Here is a 10716-nt window from a genome sequence, read left to right as displayed (position 1 = left end):
TTTCCCTCCTTGATTAGAGTTTCCTGACACCTAATGGTCTTATAGTTTTGAAGTTTTAATCTCACATCAAATTATAGAAAATTGTCCTAGTATCCCAAACAGCAGCTGTATTTACCTAGGAAAAAGCTCATGGAAAGTGGTCTTAGAAACCTGTCTGTGGCCTGAATAAACATGGTAAGCTCTGCGTTTATTGCACTAGCTCTGCACTTGCTTACTTTTTCTTCTTGAATAAAAGTAGCTCTAAAAAAACCCCAAATCCCACAAAAAGACCCCCAGAAGAAGCTTCTAGCGCAATGGAAACCAAGCCCTAAAACTGAAAAACCCTCTTACACCAAAGGAGGTGGGGGAGCCCAGTTGGCTGGGGGAACTTCACTGGTGTATTGAAGTACATTAAACTCGCATCCTACCTCATGTGGAGATCGCTGTCCTCCTTGGAGAAGGCCCAGGGTGTGGGTGCACACGCGGTCTGCAGCAGTGCTTGCTCAGGCAGTCCCTTTGCTTCAGTTCCCTTTGGGCTCTTACTGAATGTGAGCAGCAGCTGGGACTATCTGCATGTAATTTTTCACCATTGTGAGCAGGGCCTGAGTCTCTGAAAGGAAAGGCTTCAGGATTCGTCCCTGGAATAATGGCAAATTCAGGCATATTTCTTTGCAATGCAAGCTAAACTATCTGTATTTTTCAGACAAATAATTATTGCCTCACCCTACACTCTGGAGGCTAACAGGCTCCCAATCATATGAATGAGGTAATCTTTCAGCAACTTAACACTAAATTTGAGAACAGATGAAATAAGGAAACCACTTAGAGGAAAATAACCTCTCTGTGATGGCCCTTTCTCAGAAATAGAAGATTTGCTGTTCAGCACCAGCAAGTGAGTAGGGAACCAGCTGAATGGGAGAATCTGTCCACTCCTCTAAGTACTTAATGGGACACTTAATTCCTTTTGCTAAAGAAAGGCTGGTGACGTCTGCATTTAGTTGAAGAAGCTAATGGCAGAGGGAGACAAGGAAAGGCTCTGCTGTAAAGCAAGAGAATGAGATTAATGTTGCTTTCAGGTAGAAAACATTCTCTCTCATCTGAAAGTCTGTAGGCCTCAGTAAAAGAAAAATGCTTGAAGTACTGAAAGTTTTTGAGTATAATCTGGTTGTTAAAAGAAAGGAATAGGGACTGTGGGTTTGATGAGGAGGTGGGAATGGGTTCAAAAAGGAATGTATCTCGTTAAAAATAGGAGTGTGTAATGTTTGGGGTTCATCTAATACTAACAAAGTGTATGTATATTTGGAAATGGGGGTCTTAAAGACGAACTTTGCATATTGTGTTTGGACAGTATAACTTTCTATGACTGAAGATAAGATGGCAAGTGGTAACAAAGTGATCTTTACTTTTTTAGATTTGGGGGAAAATAAAAATTTTCTATGTAATCAAAGAGGAAGTTTAATTCCAGATTTATTTTCACAGCAGATTGTCAGGTCTGTTATGGTCAACACGAAAATTCTTTTTCAAAACACCCTCAGGTGAGCCGAAGCTCGTCTATGATATTAGGTGTAGATTCTGCTAGATGTTTTAAACATCTAAAACCAAAAAGCAGACAAATTGTGAAACAAAGAGGAATTTTAAAGCAAGAAATGAACTGTTTCTAATGCTGTTCTAAAGCACTGGGAGAATATATTTGTTGCCACTGAGCAGGCAGGTTTCTATAAAGCCAGAGAAGCTGAAGGAGTCTTGTGTGTGTGTTTTTTAATCCAATTCACAATTTGTTACCACAGCCGTTTCTCATTCAAGTTTACCTCTGTTAATAGTGAAACATGTTGGTCCTTTGATGTGTGTTGTTGTGTGCTAGTATGACTAACAGGGATTTAAATATCCCAGTTCTATGGTCTGTACCTGGATGAAACTGATGCCACGGTTATTTACAATCTGTTCGGGTCACATTTTTGCCTTTGGTAAAACTTTGCATAAACTGGATTTGGGTTCCGTGTGATGTTTCAGTGCAAGTGTAATTTCATGATAATTTTTCTCACTTGTGCTCCCTGTTCTGCTAACAGAGATTTAAATTACAATTGCTTTAGCAAGATAGAAAGTGAACTAGTCAGTTCTGAGGTTGAATACTGTTCAGTTATTTAAAACTGGTGCACACTCTCTCTAGATGCCAATAATGTAAATACCCATGACAATTTTTAAGCCATGTGTTTGTGTGAGTATATTTGATTATAACTAGGGAGGAATTTCTCATCCAGTATTGCTTTTTTTTAAAATTTTTTTTTGCTTGTGGCTACAGCACACATTGACTAGGTATAGTAAGAATGATATGAGTTGTTAATCTACATTAGCTGGGTTCTGAATTAAATCTGATCTTTCAGAAAAGAAACCTGGGTAGTAGTATGAATTCCTTATACCAGGGGGCTTAATGTGAGCTTAATACTGAGAAATGGCTAGAAAAGCAAAAGTGTGGGGGTTTTAAAATGCAGAGATAAATACAAGTATGAGAAAAACAAAGCAACTGGAGAAGGGGTGGGGAGTGTTTGGAGGCTTCCAAAATTTCATTGTAAGAAGAACTGAAAGTACTAGTGTAGGCCTGGTTGGAAAAGAGGCAGGTAAGAGGGGACATAATAGCTGTGCATGGATGATGATAATGTCTAGAGAGGAAATCCATGAGATCCCTCCCAAATATAAGCCTATATATGTCCCAAATACAAGCCCAGGTTATTTTGTGGGAAAGGTTTGCATGTTTGTGTTTTGTCAGCTGAGGTTGTGCTTTTAAGCATCCTTTTTTTCCTGATTTTTTTTTTTTTTTGAAACGTTTGATGTTGAGGTATATTCTAGACAAGGGATATGGCTAGATAAACTACTTGCCTAATCATGTATAAGACTTTCTCTGTTCCTAAATTATGGAAATGCACTTTGATTGAATTGTTCCCTTAGAATACCATTTAGGCTGCAGAATACATTTCACGGACCCTCTGGCAATCACTGTGTACCTTCAGAACTCATTCCCAAAAAGGCAGAGTCCCTCTTGAGAGAGCAAAGCATTCCACTTTTGAACTGGGCATGGGAATTTCATACGACTTACAAAATTGAAGAATATTTTGTTTTGAAATAGCCTTATTTCTCCTCTGTGCTTAAAAAAGCTAGCAATCTAGCTGAGCTTTGTGGAATTTCACATTAATGGTGAAGTTCTGATATTGGCTTAAATTTGGTAAAAGCAAGTCTAGGATATCTCCAGAGCTCTATACAAGAGGATAATAGTGATAAAAACATAAGGAAAAATTCTTTTTTTTTCCTGGTTAATAATAAATGATAATCTTGTCTATCTTTCTTTATTTTACCTTTTCATTAAGAGAAATGCAAACCTGACAATCTCTGAAGTTGTATCATGGACAAAACAGCAGTAGAATTTGGCTTGTGTATAGACTGGTTAAGTATCTTTGGATTTGCCCTTTTATTTGGAATTTCTTCTGTTCTATTGAGTTTTTTTGGTCCTCTTGCAGCTACTCTGTCTCCTTGAAGGCATTTAGATAGCAGCAGCAAATTGTAGGTGAGTGGGGGCTTTCCAAATCCTGGAGGAGAAGGGAGGAGAAATGGTTTTGCTTATGCATTGTGCCTTTCTATATGAAAAGAGAAATCTCCTTAGATGCTAATTCCTAAAACTTGTAATCAGAGTGTGTCCAAAACTCCCCTAAAATTAGTTTTTAGAAGAATCAGCTTGTCTGATCTCAAATAATACACAAAATAGTGAGACACACAGAGGGATTTTGGGATGGAGACAGATTTTGAATTTGGAAATAAGCAAGATGTCTTTTAGTCGTAATGAGGTACAGTTGGAAAGCTCTTTGTGATACATTCATAACACTGTGGTCTTATATTTGTTCTGGCCAGAATAACTGTTTGAAATAATACTGAAAGCTTGCAGAACTATTGTATATTATACAGAGTGAAAATGATTTCCTTAGAAATAAACTGTTTAAGATTAGAGAATCACAGTTGGGGGCACATTCCTTCAAGGTTTAATGGTGAAATACTCAGGTTTGTTTTATTTTTCCATGTTAATGAATTCAGGGATTTATTTTTATTTTAAATGTAAAGAGTAGATAAATAACACATTATATAGCAGTGGAATTACTGACTTCTCTATTATTTATAGAGAACTTGAAACAGAACTTGGATTTCATGGGTGCATGCGGCATATCCTTCAGGTCACTTATAAGTACAGCGTGATAGCAGTGAAGTGCCTGTTTCTACTAAGTACAGAGATTTGTTGATTGGTTGCTTTCTATAAATAAGAGCAGTTAATTACTGATAGAGCATGTTGGGGCTGTTTTACCCCTTGCCTATGGAGCTTTAACAGATGGAGGGGAGCACAGCCACCACTCCTCTGTGCATAGCTGCTGAGATGGCTAGCTTCTTGGGTGAGTCTCGGGTTATAAGGACCTGGCCTGCAGCCTGGTGCTTTGTCTCTTTTATTTACTGAAATTCATAGTCTGCAGCAAGAGAAAGATGGGATGACAGCTGGGATGCTGGGCCAGGATTTCATTGTGTGTATATCCCTATGGAGGGAAGAAACCCAAATGTTGCAGAAGCTGTACTTGCTGTTGGTGGAAACGGAGAGAAATTGCACACAGTGTCTTAAGATGATTTGATGTCTTTAATAATCTCATCTGAAGACCAAAAGGCAAGGGATGACTTTTGATTTATAAGTGTCTTAAAAAAATAAAATAAAATAAAATAAATCAAGATTCCCGTTTTGGAAACCTCCTCAAGGGCAGACCATACTTTAAACACTCTTGTTTGTGAAACTAATGTTAAGCTGATATATTTCATTGTGGATTTGTGTGATGAGGTATCAAACCTATCAACACTTGATATGAAGTAAAAGACTGGAACATGTCATTGCTGCATATCTCTTGGTTTATCTTTTAATTAGTTCAAGGCTACCCTAGTCCAGACTGTATCACATTATTCATATCGTAAGGTTGGATTTAGTTTTTGAGACCTTACCCAGCCAAAGCAATCTTAATATTATAGGATATGTGCCTGAATAAAGGGCTAGAAATTTCATAGAATCATTAAGGTTGGAAAAGACCTCTAAGGTTATCAAGTCCAACCAGAGGATCCAGCCATTTACAGAGGTAAAGAGCCCTTTGGTTCCTGATGACTTCAAGGTATAACTCTTATAGACTGGATCTTTTCTAGAGCAAAACTCCTGCTGGGAACAGCAAAAGCTCTGGCTGCCTGAGTGAAGGGTCAGTGCTGGGCTCTCTTTGCTGGATCTGGAGTGGCCAGGGGGGTCTGCCATTCCCTGGTGCAAAGCACAAGGTTTGTGTGTGCAGGGGCTATCCCCTTTAGGACTGGGAGGAAGGTGAAACGAATCTCCCTCAGCTCTGCTGGAGCTGTGCGCAGTGCTGCTGGGCGATGAGACCGCTGATCTTCCACGTGTGGAGGTGGCTGGGAGGGGGTAGCTCAGGAAAGGGCAGGGGAGCATCCCACTGCCTCCCGAGAAACTGAAAGCAGGCAGGGGACACGCAGACCCATGAGCCCTCTGCGGTTCCTCTAGGAGCTCCTTCACCAAGGCCTGTGCCTCTGCAGCGTGCTTCAGTGTTAAAAGGGAAATCTGCTTTTTTCTGTCGGTGCCATGACATGGTAAACCATGAGGAGAAGGCGGGGGTCAGTGCATCATGTCGCCATTGGTTCTGCCATGGCTGCCCTTCAGGGCCTGCCCGGGTTACCATGAATGTGCACAGTGTGCTCTGCAGCACTTTGATGTTTAAGAGGAGCTGGCTGAAGTGAAGGCATGGCAGAGGCAGGGCTTTTCTGTTCTAAAAAAGTTCTGTTCTAAAACTGCCCTAAGCCCCAACAAATCCAGGCATCTCAAAGCTTTCCCTATGGTGCCAAAGCCTATAAATACTGTTTTTCCTGGCCAAAGGTGTAACAAAAGCTTCCAGGCATAGATGGTTGCAATAGAAACTGAAGGGAGGGGGCAAAAGGAGGCAGGAGAAAGGAAGAAGAAAGAAAAAAAAAAACCAAACCCAAAACAAAAAAACCCCACTAATGCAACAAAAGGGAGTTAAACACCTCCCCCGCCACCCTCCTCCAGATCCCAGAGACGGGAGTAGATATTATGAAGCAGGTTCGGTTTCTAGCAGCTTGATCTTTGCCTTTGTGTGCACTTGGCTTTGTGTGCATTGATGTCCTGTTGGTAATTATCATTCTGTTGACACCTGTATTCATGATGACACCCTTATATCACATTTTCATCACAGCGTGAAATGTCGCTCTTTTTGCTTTTGTTTTGTTTAGTACTATGAATTTAGCCCAGAATTGAAAAAAATAGACACTTCTCACAACACACAATGGGACATTGATAACCTCGCAGCTTAGTTACTGATCCTATCTCAGTGCTTCCATGTCTCTCCTTCCTCCCAGCCCTCTTTTTAAGCAGACAAGGTTTTCCCTCAACAAGTTGATGACAGAATAATTTCTCCAGGTTGATTGTTTGCCCCACATGGTCCTCTGGAGATCTTCATACAAGTGGAGAGAAGCAGATCAAAAGGCTGCAAGAAAAAAAAAGGAAGAGGATTGAAAAAAGCCACCATAAAGATCTGCTCAGGTTTCAGTCTGATGATGAATAGACTTGTAAAGTATTCTGAGACCTGTCAAATTTTCCCATCTAAAATCCAGACCTATTTAAAAAAGAATTTTCATAATGAGTGTCTCTCTTCCCCCATCCACAGGCTCAGAGTATTTTCTGAAAAAGTTCTGCAGGGCAGAGGATCGAACACTTGATCACATGCGGGAGCACAGGATAGATGGAGTACAGCTGACTCAACAGCTACAGGGGATTTGGGTAAGTGCCCACCATGTCAGCCAACTAGAACGTACTAAAATATTGGTAAATGTCAAATTATTCATTACTTTTTAAAGAAGATTCTCATTTTATCACTCGTCAGACAAACTTAACCTCACTGGTAAATCTCAGTGGGAGTTTGTTAGGGAAGAAGTATGCAGGGAATGGCTAATGAAAACAGGAAGGCAAATTAGCATCCAACTGTAAAAAGAGGTGATTTCTTTTTTTTGCAACTTAGCTTTTACCTAAAGGTACCCAGGCCAGACTCACGCTATTAATGTGAGGGGAGGAAGGTTACATGCAGTGCTGAGGCTATCAATGTATGTCAAACCAACTCATGTTGCTTTCAGGAGGGAAACAATCAATCGCTTGAAGGAGACAATGTTATCCAACTTGTGGTGTCAGTCAGCCTGTTCCCACAATCGTTGCATTGATAGAGGAAAATTTTGATAAGCGAGACTTCTTATCTGGTTCCACTGCAATCGAATGACATGGGTTCACTGATTGGAAATTACATTGTCTCCGGTCACAAAGGTGACTGGATGTGATAATTGCACCACCTTTGTTTATTTTTAAAGTAATAATCATGACAATATATTCTTGAATGAAGATAGTGGGGATTTGAAATCAAGTCTTCGGTTAAGCTGATGAACTGATACAGTCCAAATTGATATAGTTACTGTAATTGCTTTGTGTACTGTGAGAGGAAACTTCATCATGGTCTAAGAAGATAGGAGTGTTGGCCCGGCTTGCATGCTCTTGATCAAAGAATATTTTTATCAATGCGTGACGTTTTGTTTTCTTTCAGCTAGGTCTTGAGCAGTACCCCTTGGGCTTGTTTTAGAGGTTGGCTTGAAAATGACTTCAAACCTTGTTTTTAGTCCAAAATGGCTATGAGAGGGACTTGAAACATGGTGAAAGAAATATCCATAAATGAATCTTTCCTATTTCACAATAGAAATAATTATTCTTTTTCTTTTTCAATATAAATCTGGGAACAGTGTAAGTGCTCTCTGATTTCACAGCATTTATGAAATCTGTGGTATTACATACTTTCTTAGACCAAGATATTAGCAGCATTATTTACTGCAAATTTGTTTAACTTTTAAGGATTAGATAAGGCTATACTATACTGCAGCAGTATTCTACAACTTTACTGCTTAATTTCTGTTCCTAAAAGTAAGGAAATGGAAGTCATCATGATGGCATAAACTGTTGCTGCTTTTTGTCAGGGAATTCTTATTTTACTGGTAACTTTTCAAGCTGCAAACAGATGGCTGCAGTATAATCTACTTGCTAGTGACATCAAGCATTATTTACTGAAGATTTATATTTATATTGCTCTCTTCAAAAGCGTAAAAAGAGTAATTAAGTAGAATGATACTCATTTAGATCTTTATCTGCCCATGTGACTGCAGGGCTCTGGAGGCAGGCAATAGGATTAAGAGCGTCTCATCACTAGATCAGTGTGTTTGAATCCAGACCATGGTTAGAGGCAACTGAAGGCCATTAGCAAGTGATGACTCTTCAGTGGCCTATATCAAATGATTTGATAGTCTCTGTAAAATTGTTAGCTGATGGAACCCCCGTAATGATCAGTGGTCTGAGAAGGAAATCTGTAGACTGAATGTGTGTGTGTTGAGAATGTATTTCAGCCTAGGAACAACCTCTTCGTTCCAGGATTTAGGGACACTCTTTGTACACTCCCCGTACAGGGGACTTGATGCGACTGTTGGTTTTGTGTTTCAATTCAAGATGATCCTGGACTCGCTTTAGTCTCTCAGTGATTTTTAGATTGCAATGTCTCCACTAAAAGTGAAAGAGGAACACAATGTAAAACAGGTGCAAGAGAGAAAAATTGGCCCATTTTTTTCTCAGTATTGGATTAATTAGCCAATGTCTTAAAAACACTGTAGTAGTGTTCATTAGAGATACTTCTATATGTAATAGCCAGTCTGTAGGTGGGTGCGGCATGACTGGTGGTTACCTGATGGTCCTTGTTTTGTAATTGGGCAGTTTTAACTGTTCGCTATAGAATTTTTTTCTTGTTTATGATATTTTGTAACTGAAGTGAGAAGTGCAAAACCCAAAATTATTTTTATTTTAGTTTTAGGATGCGAGTCAGATATGCAGTGACTTTAATAGGAAATACATCTGTTTTCACTAGGTTTATATTCTTGGCATTTCATATTGAATCCACCGAAGTTGCACTGAAGAATCTAACTTGTAACACACAAGATGAAAGAAATGCAGAGCTATGCGCAAAAAGTCAAATTATGTGGGTTTTAATGATTAAAAGGAGGTCTGTCTTTGTCAAAAACCTCTAAATTTGGGCTAAAATGATCTTTTCAGATCACTGCAGTAGTCTCCAAATCTTATACTGAATTTCCTTTCTTTTTTCTCAGGTCTCTTTCTGATGTCAAAGTTTTTCTGATGCAGTAGACACTATGAAGAGTGTGAAAGTGAGAGGAGAATTTGTCCAAAATTCTTTAATTCAGGTCCAAAGCTTTGACCATAAATCACTTTCTTCAGACCTGTTTTCCTCTCAAATCTGCTCTCACTGACAACATTCTGCATTTCATATCTGCGTGAATGTTCTGTGGAAAACAGTGATTAATTTGTGCAGGTTGGAAGAACAGAATAGAAATCTGTCTTTCCTGTGAGGCTCAGGAGATGTCATTCTGTGCATTTTTATATCTGGAACTTGAAGCTGATTTGTGTTTTCATATTTTATTGAGGTATCTGTGAACCACAGAGTCGGAAAAATAATTTCAAACATAAACTTAAAATTTTTAGATTATTTATCAGATACATATTTAGGTACTTTCATTGTACGATTTGATGGGCATGATTTGGAAAACACTACCATTTTCTTAGGTTGTTAAAATGAATGTCTGGAACAGTTTTCGCAATATTTTCTGTGTAATGCAGGAAGAAAGATCTGAATATCCTATTGAAGTAATCTTTGTGGGACAGCAAAACAAGTATTCTGGCAATATTTAAAGTAAAATCCAACTGTTCCATCGCTAAACATAGCTACAGTAAAAATAATATGGAACGGGGTGGGAGGAAGGTAGCGCATTTGAAGAATATTAGTATTTCACTAGTGGATGTAGGAAAAGCTAGAATAACTAATATTTAGCACAGAATAGCAGGTAAACAGTTTACTCCATGACTTCAACACTCTTAAATCAATAAGTTTAAATAGATCTAGTAAGTCAAGATCTCTGATTTGTTCAAAAAACAGTTGTTCAGTTTTTTATGCTTTAATAACTGTATTTCCCTAATAGTCTGTCTCCTTGGAAGAAGGTATTATGCTGCTTTGTATAAATCTCTTGGAAATATTCATATAGTCATATTCTTCATTTGATCACTGTTTCTCTTTTTACCTTGTAAATATGCAGTTAACTTAGTTTCTTTTCAGACCAGATTAAAAAAATTCCAGTGCATTCAGAGATTTGTTGTAACAATGAAGAAAGACACGTATACTAAAATACAATGTTTAAAAGTTTATTATGAACGTTTTTAAGTGTTAGAATGTAGATTTTTTTTTTTTTTTTTTTTTTACAGCTTATTGGTAGTATGGTACACCGATTAAATTTCCCTAGTCTTTAGGCAGAAAAAAAAGTCTCAACTGGAATTTTGCCTATCCAAGGCTATAAGATGAAGCTCCAGATGGACCTATATTAGTGCATATCTCTTTAAGCACACTTTTTGCTGATTTTGTAGGTTGAAGAGCACTGCATGGCTGTAAGGCTTCTATTGTTTACCCAACATACACATTTAATTCTCACTACCAGTAATAAGTCACAAAAAAAGACTGAGCTGTGTCTTTGGGAACCAGATCTAGATTTTCAGCCTCTTGGTGTTCAGCA

This window comes from Fulmarus glacialis, unplaced genomic scaffold (genome assembly GCF_000690835.1).
Source record: "Fulmarus glacialis isolate BGI_N327 unplaced genomic scaffold, ASM69083v1 scaffold10028, whole genome shotgun sequence".
NCBI classification, from domain to species: Eukaryota; Metazoa; Chordata; class Aves; order Procellariiformes; family Procellariidae; genus Fulmarus; species Fulmarus glacialis.
The sequence above is the reverse complement of the archived record's forward strand: the minus strand, read 5'-3'. Positions refer to the sequence as shown.